This window comes from Phalacrocorax aristotelis, chromosome 1 (assembly GCF_949628215.1).
Source record: "Phalacrocorax aristotelis chromosome 1, bGulAri2.1, whole genome shotgun sequence".
In the NCBI taxonomy this organism is placed as follows: domain Eukaryota; kingdom Metazoa; phylum Chordata; class Aves; order Suliformes; family Phalacrocoracidae; genus Phalacrocorax; species Phalacrocorax aristotelis.
This window is the reverse complement of record NC_134276.1, coordinates 143,671,900-143,678,078: the sequence shown is the minus strand read 5'-3', so window position 1 is coordinate 143,678,078 and position 6,179 is coordinate 143,671,900.

Sequence of the window (6,179 nt, the reverse complement as noted above, 5' to 3'; positions counted from 1 at the left end):
TTGCACCCTGGCCTCTTTACACTATTTTCCCAGTGTAAAGGGGTTGTAAAGACAGCATCAATCATTTTACACCTACTTTATGGCCATTTTACACAGCTAAAAGGGCCCTTTGTGTAAATGAGAACTCAAGCCCTAGAGAATTTAATAGAGAGGAGATCCTTTCTATAGACTGTGCTAGACCCTTTAATAGGGTCTATTCCTGGGATATAACTATCCTCTGGATTTTATAGCTTGGCTTAAAGATCATCAGTCTCAATTTAATTCAGTTCTGCAGAACTTTTCCGAAGGCCGCAACCCCCGGTGACATGCCTGCTCCCCCTCCCCGAGCGCACGCAGACAGTGGTGGTGTTGCGTGGATAACTGCGTGTTTTTTAAAAGGAGAAGCAGCAGCTACCACTTTCCTCTGGCTCTGAGGCATTTTGATGTTGTGCTATGCAAATACTGGAGCGACAATAACGGCAACAAAAAGGGAACTGAGACGAGGTGCCTTACAGTGAGCCAAAATGTCACATTCTCAACCCCACCAGGCACCGAGGTGGCACCCACTCCTGATGGGGGCAGCGGGGCTGCTCTTTGCACCCCTGTCCCTCCCCTGCTGCCACTGGAAGGACAGGGGCTGGTGGGCGAAGGGAAACCACTGCAGGGTCCCAGCCCCATGCCAGGGCTGCCACCAGCCCACTTTTTCCATCACCACCTTCACGTGATGGCCATCTGCACCTCGCTGGCCTGGCCAGCTCTGCGTGGGCACTGCTTGGAGTTTTGCCTTGGAGCTTTCTGGGTTTTTTCATGCTACCAACCAGTGCAATATTTGCTTTGGGGGCCTTTCAAAACAGAAAGCACGCTGCTAGCGTGTGAGAGAAGCCGCAGTTCAGGTCCTCTAAATTTAGAAAGCCAGGATGTCATACCTCCCCTTGAAATTTTCATAGTCCCCTGCACCCCACCCACCCACACACGTACACATGCTTGCGTCTGGAAAATGTTTTTCGGTCTTAGCAAAGGGTGTTGGCTTAGGGGGATTCAAGGGAGGTGCAGAGGAACAACAGCAGTTCAGTCCCGAGTGCGAAGCTCGAAGCCTCCTTAAGGCACTGGCCGGCACAGCAGGCAGTGGGGACCCACCACTCCCAGCTGGGCTCAGGCAGCTGAACTCAAGGATGTCTCCCGTTGTCAGCCTGTAACATAAATCCCAAGGCAGGGCCAAATTTTTCTGAGATGTATCGAAGCCCTTTGCCGTGTCATGTCAGACAGTGCTGTACCCTCAGGTGCCAGCCTCTTCCTGAGTTCATTTTTAGGTGGCCGTGCACAGACTGTAGCACCTGTAGCAAGGACTCCAGGAAGATGCATTTTGGTGCTAGCTTGCTCAGGTCTCTGCAGTCCCCCCTCCAGGGATTTTTGCTTTCTTCTCTGCTGCTTCTTCCTGTAATCACTAATCAGTAGCATTTATCCTTTGCTAAATTGGCTCTGTAGTCAAATATTATAAATGATGATTGCATCTACAAAGACTGGCGTACATTTTTCTTTTGGCATCTGATTTCCATGCCTTTGTCCAAGCAAACAGTTGAAAGGCTCATCTAAACTTCAAACTTGTTTGCGGGGGCTGGGGATTTCTTTTTTCTTTCTTTTTTTTTTTTTTTTTAAGACAATATGGGCAATTCACATTTAATTTGTTACCATAATGCTTTCCCACTCCACAAAGCCACGTTCACATTAGAGCATAGCCATTAAGGCCCACTTACAGTAAGTGACTGCAGAGACACCATGGAGCTGAGACCCACCAAAGCTCACAAATGACTCCCTGCTTCATCCAGGTGCACCCAGGTATTCCTGCCTGGCATAGGTGTCTGCGAGCCACCTTCTGAACGCGAGCGGGAGCCCAGCCTGAGCTGGGAGAATAATTTGTAGAGGGTGATTTGAATACACGCCTCTCCTTCAGTCAGATGTATTATGAATGACAAGCACTGGGCTGACCTCAAGTTAAGGGAGTTACAGAGAGAGACACCGATTAAGGCAGCCCTTGGCGGTGTTAAGAGCTCTGATTGTCCTGGAAATGGGATATTTGAGCAAGGCAGGTTTTTAGCCCCATTTCATTCTCTGTGGCCATGTAAAGAGAACTCTGTTTTTAGATGGCCCAAAACTGATTGAAGAGGGATTTATTCTTACTTCACTGTGGGATTTCTTTCACCAAAAGTTTGATGAGTCTTAGCCTGATCTGTCCTCCATCAGGCTGGCTGGGAGCATCACTGCTGGAGCCAGAGCCACATGCATGCAGAGGGGTGTGGAAGCCACCCTCATAGTTTTTTTGGGACATTTTTTTTCCAGCCCCACAGCTGTAAGTGCTGGCATAGGGAGGGCAGGGGCAGCCAGTGTCCCGGATCCAAAATGTGCCTGAGTCAACCAAGCCCTGCAGCTATCCCCATTTATACCGACTCTACTAGTCACCAGGGATGTGGTGGGATAGTTTAGGGAACGATGGCGATGAAAATAATAGAAAACAGACATTTACACTTTCCCTTCTACCTTGCGAATCCAAGGAGGCGAGTGGCACGTACACGAGGGGAACCAAGGGGAGCTGACGGAAAAGTGAAAACCTCCTGTCCTGTTTCACTACCCAATCCTGCCAGCGTGCTGAGAAACAGTGAAACAGCACAGAAAATAAATCACCATGAATTGGGCACTCTAAATGCTTTGAGTTTTCATGATCCAAGGTGTTGTTAGGTCAGGAACATGAAAAAGAGTATATTTGTATGAGCTTTCCCCTGCTGGTCCGAGTCTCGCAAACACCAGAGCGCTGCATCTGTCGGGGACCCAGCCAGCCAGGCTTTTTGCTGATAGACTTTGCTGTCGCCACAAGAATTGAATTTTGTAACCTAACTGAGCTGGGGGGTGGGGAAGGGCAGTTTACAGGCTGTACTCATATATCCGTATATATATTCTGTTAAGGCTACTGTTTTCAGATTCAGCATTTTTTCTTGGGTACAGAAGGAAATGCTGGGATCTCGGCTTACAAAATTCTGTGCTTCTGAATTAACAGGAGTTACATCTCCACTTCATTTCTAATAAAACTTTTCTCACTTGCTCCACCCAGGTTTCAGTGTTTCTCTTGCTTCTCCATTTTCCAAAGTGGCAAGGCTTTTCCTTGCACGTCCTCCACTGGCCCAGAAAAAAGCACCGGGTCTGCAGGCGAGCAGCCCCTGCTTAGCCAGGGCAGGGGAGGCACAATTTGCAAACTGGCTCAAGAGACTTCTCCTGAGTTCTCCTCCAAATGTGCTCCAGTCAGTGATTATGCTATTGTTCAGCAAAATGTCAAAAAAAATACAGAGACCCAGTGCTTGAAAATCACACAGGCTAATTTCCTGATAATAGGCAACAAGTGGATTTCATTAGCCAAAGCACCATGTGTGGCTATTGCACGGTGGGAGCCGGCAGGCCCTGGCCCTGCGCTTCCCACGCAGACCCCGCTGCCACCAAAGTCCCTGGAAATTTCACCTGAATAAGGGAAAATTCAGGACCTGCAGGCAGCTGCCTGGGGCCCGGCTGTGCTCAGGAGGTGTCATGCTGAGCAAAGGGGGCCTGTGGGAGCATGTGGGATCACTGGGCATCGAGGCTGACCCAGATCCCTAAGGGAAACTGACCCATTTTGAAGGGGTCTTAGACAACAACGTGTCGTATCGACCTACGGGTGAACCTGCACCATTTAGGAATGGATGGCAAGGCTCTGCTAGGATGGCTGTACGTGTGCCCACGTTGGTGCACATGTACATGTGCCCTTGCAGAGAGGGAGATGGGGAGGTGCTACATAACATGAAGCCTATATGTGTCCATACATGAAACTACACCAAAAACTGCTGTGGATAAGAAAGTCACAGCTTTATGTACATGCATGACCATGTGTGAGTTGCAAAAAAAGCCTGAATCGTGGCATGGCTTTACCTGGACAGCTGTGTGTCAAAATATCAAGCCTCGTGTCATGCTTCATTTAACACTCATCTCCCCCCCAGTTTATTGCAATATCCCACATTTCCAGACAGCTCTGGCCAGGGTTTGCTCCCCTCCTCACCTCCACACAGCTTTGGGACTGCAAATCCTCACCCCAGGAAGAAAAAAGCAGGTGGAGTAGAAGATGAATAAAGATTTGTTTGATTTGTCTTTGTCTGAGCACGGCACATCATACTGTAACTTTTTTCCCACTAAAAGAAAGGTACTAATTGGGGCTGGTTTGGAGTTTGATGGGTTTTTTTCTTTCAGTGGCTATAAGAACCTGATTCAAGACCACTGAAATGGATAAAAAACGTTGTGCTCAGTTCAGTGGCCTTGGATCAGCCCACATAGGAATTCATTTTCACTTGCTTCTAGCTGTGGGCTAACTAATATTTCCCAAGTGTCATTAGACCTGCTGCATCACACTAGAGGCAACACTAGCTACTAAAGAAAGTGGGTTGATTAAGGGATAGCCTTGAAGACTAAAAATAATCAGGGAAATAAGAGCCAATGCCGTATGAAAACAAACACGCAGTCACTTGTTATTACAAAGCTTTTCATGCAACGGTCTGCACACTGGTCTCACCTGAAGCATGTTTGTTTTGGACAATCTTAAATAGTACAGCCTCATGTATTGGCAGCGATATACACTGACCGATTCAAGAGCTCAGGCCCGACCCAAAGCCGATGGAAGTCAATGCATTGACTTCCCCAAGCATGCCCCAGAGGAATCATGCTGTGTTTGGAAAGATATGCTGCAGTTAAATACATTGGTCTGGGCTAGATGTAAATTAGCTCTTACAGTACATGTTTAGGGAAAAATGTACTGACATCGTCACTGTCAAATCTAGACGGAGACAAGCAAAATATGGGGGTTGTAGCTAATAGGTATAACAAAAAATAAGAATAAAGAGGCTGAAGGAGAACTTGAGCGGTCAAGGGGAAATGCACCCAGTTCAGGTGAACTCCCTTGGCCCAGACAAATTTCACAGTGCATGTAGTGAATTGAAGATGAAGAGAAGAAGGATGGCAGGAAGTCAGCATCTCACTTTTTCACAAGCCTCAAAACCATCGCAGGCAATGTGAGAAGAAAAAAAATACTGTCTGGAAACATGTGGCATAAACTGGGACAGGGGAGATTAAAATTGGCTTCACCCCACCTTTCCCCCCTCTTTTTGCTCCCCTGCTCTTTGCTAGCATTATCTGGGCTGCTCGGTCCTCAGCAAACATCCAAGTAGCCAAAATATGGGCAGGATTCTTGCCATAACCAAACCAGCCAATGAATGAAATAAGGCACTTGTTTCCTGGAGCAGCAGGAGGGGAAGGGGGAGGATTTAAACATTTCTCTGTGGTGTTGGAAACCCACCTTGAGTAGAAGCAGTCCCTCAGCTCGCGCAAACCACCGGCGCTCCTTTGACGTCAATTGGCAGCCAGCTGGTTTGCACCATCCCAGGCTGGCTGCAGCGGCGTAAGCAAACAGCTTGGCCCGGTAGGAAGGTAGACAGCAAGAGGCAAGTTGAAGTCCTGCACTCCTTCCCTACATTTTACTGCTTTCCTCATCACCTACGGCATTGTTTTCAGATGCATAAGGGCGCAGACCAGTTACTGCAAGCACCTCTCAGGCAAGTGGCACATTGGGTGGCAATGCACAGGTGGTGTGGGGCCGGTGGATGCCAGAAACCTGGCGGTGTACTGGGGCAGGTCTCTGTGCTGAGACCTATAGGACACAGGGCCACCCTGGACCTATGGCAGTGCCTGGGGCAGGCTGCCCAGGGGGAAAGCGATGCTCATGCAGTTACGTGAGAGGTGGGACCTGCCGTCCATGGGGAGGCTGCTGCCTCCATGAAGGGGATGGCTAATGTCCTCCAACCTCGATCTGGGGGCTGATCATATGATCTAATGAGGGAGGATTTGGGAGAGTTTGTTAAAGAAGGAGTGAGATAAAAACCGCCTGTGGGAAGTACTGGGGGCATTCATCTGCTCTCCCCTTTCAGTCTTCCCACCAACCAGTCTCCATTCCCAAAGAAAGCGGGAGCAGGAGAAACTTGATTATTTTTGTCAGACACCCAAGTCTCTTTGCAGAGCATTTCCTGCAGTGCACGGTGGGAGGAAAGGGAAGCGGCAGCTACACAGCTGGCTCCCTGCCCTCCCCGGACCAGGTTTCATACCACAGCCCCCCATCCCAGCCCTGGCCCAAATGCATC